Source organism: Cricetulus griseus, chromosome 3 (assembly GCF_003668045.3).
Source record: "Cricetulus griseus strain 17A/GY chromosome 3, alternate assembly CriGri-PICRH-1.0, whole genome shotgun sequence".
Classification (NCBI taxonomy): domain Eukaryota; kingdom Metazoa; phylum Chordata; class Mammalia; order Rodentia; family Cricetidae; genus Cricetulus; species Cricetulus griseus.
Window position 1 is genome coordinate 50503988 of NC_048596.1, and position 2599 is coordinate 50506586.

Here is a 2599-nt window from a genome sequence, read left to right on the forward strand (position 1 = left end):
CTTTTCTCAGGCTAGCTTATATAGTCAGGATATGGGGAGGGGCAGAATGGGTTGTTTGTGTACCAGGTGTTAGTATAGGCAGGATATTAGGAAGCTACAAATAGGTAGGAGGATGTTTGGCAGGGTAAAGAGTTTATGGGTAAGAGGTCCAGGAAGGGGTTGCCTAGGTGACTGAGCCTGTGGGTGGAGGACTGGGTCAAGTTGTTTCTTTTCTTGAGCTGAGGTTCTAAGGAGCTGCTATGTAAAGGTTAATTAACTATGTGGCCTGCCAAGCATGGCCTAGGATCTCATGCCAAGCCCTGAGATTTGGCTCCCAACAATGGAGTGTTTCAATGTAGAGGAAATTGCTACACAACCAAAGGGCAAATCTGGGAGATGAAAATTTTTTGATGGATTAATGGGGGAAGTCCTTCTGTGTATATGTTTGTTTAATTGGTTGATAAATAAAGCACTGTTGGCCAATAGGGAAGCAAGACAGGTGGGGTTAGGAGTCAAGGAGGGTTCTGGGAAATGTAGTAAAAGGAGAGTGACCATGTGATCCCACAAAGAGAGGACGCATGCCACTGGCGTCCTTGATAAGTCTTTATAAAATATATAGATTAATGGTTATGGTTAACACTTAAGACAGAGCTAGAAAATAAGAAATCCTAGTCATTGGCCAGCAGTATTGTAACTAATATTAATCTCTGTGTGTTATTTGGGACCTACTGAGGCGGCAGAACTCAGGCGACTGTTGGAAAGAATTATCGTTACAATGGATGTGGGGTAAAGATGTGATATGTGTGTCGACCATTTTAATACCCGGAGAAAAGAAGCTATAAGAACTATAAAGATCACAGCCCAGAGCCCCCCAGTCTTCCTAAATGATAGTTTATCAGTCATGCCTTTCTATCTGTAATTGAAAGCACCTGTGTCACCAGTGTCCTCATTTTCTTATGTTTCTTGAAAAGCAGGAGAAATCATTTTTGTGTCCTCCATGTTGAGTCAGGTGGGTTTTTTTGTTTTGTTTTTAAGACAGAATTTTGGAGTGTTGAGAACAGGCCATATGCTGGCTCCAAGTTACTCCATATTGTATAAAACAGTGCTGGTTTTTTTCCCCAGGTTAGGCTTGCCCATAATGACTCCATTTTACAAGCAGTTTTTGGCAGGTGAACAGCCTTACCACTCTTCACCACACAAAGCACAGACTGATAAATACCTTATTCCTAAAAATAAAAAGGGTGTCACCCTATAAATTTATTAAAATTGGGATCATTGAGAATTGGGGGGAATTGAAATAATCAGGAAAATCAGGCCCAAGAACCTATCAGACTCACCAAAGAGAGGAAAGGGCACAGCACCCTCACCTGAACTCCATGAAGAGGAAGACACTTAACACTAATGGCAATTACCTACACCTGTCACCTGTTATCTCATTCAGAGTATGGAAAGGTGCTGACAGGCAAGGAACTCTCTACTGTCCCAGGGACTTCAGCTCATCTTGGTTCCAACTGTATTCAAATTACCATCGGTCTCTCCACCCATTCATCCATCAGGACCTGCTGTCCATTTGTTCACCAATTCATGTACCCGGACCTAGTCAGGTCTTTTGTCTCTGTGATAGGCACCCTTGGCCCCGCACTTTGACTCTGCCATCTTGCCTCCTCATTGAGGTCTGGTTGAGCTCTGACACTTTGGCTTGACTCTGCAGAGATATCTCCAGCAGACCTCCAATGGGTTAGTTGGTTGAACGCCACATTCCACTCTTCACCTTCCCATAACCACTTGAATAGAGATTCTTCATCCTCATCACTTTACCACCTATGCCTGTCAGAGAGGTCTCTTTGGAACTCACTGAACTCTGCTGTGGCCACTTTAACCATTGTAGTCATTCAGCAAGCGTGTGTGTGTGTGTGTGTGTGTGTGTGAGAGAGAGAGAGAGAGAGAGAGAGAGAGAGAGATGTGATCTGAGAGTTTATATTAGTAATGAAAATTGGAACAAAAAACCTGTATTTACCTTGGCCAGCTGTCAAGGAATTCAAGACTACTTGGCAAATGGGTGCCAATGAAACTGGAGTACCCAGGGAATTTCTTGTCACTTAATAAATCCTGACAGTGTGGAAAGTCATGGCCATGTTCGTTAATATTTCTGACATAGCTCTCTCACTACATGGGGGAAAGTGGTTTTCTCTGGGCTTGGTATGACCATTGTTTGTCAGAGAGCTTCCTACAGTCACGTCACCAGACCCTAGAGGTCCTTCTACCTACTACATTCCACTGAAACAAATCAGGAGAGGATGGCCAGGAGACATATAATTTTCAAGTCTAAGCTTGGGAGAATGAAGTAAAGACTATCTGTCTCACAGAAAGTAGTCCCCCAATCTGAAAGTGGTGGAAACAATCTCCTGTGGGGTCATGTTTGTGGCACAATAGGCGGAAGAGTCCCTGTGTTAGGGGAGTCCATGTCCTCTGACATGCTCTTTGAAGTTTTATATGATGGACACCTTCTCTTTTGTTTTTCTTTTTTTCTTTCTTTGTTTTTGTTTTTCAAGACAGGGTTTCTCTGTAGCTTTGGAGCCTATCCTGGCACTCACTCTGTAAACCAGGCTGGTCTCGAACT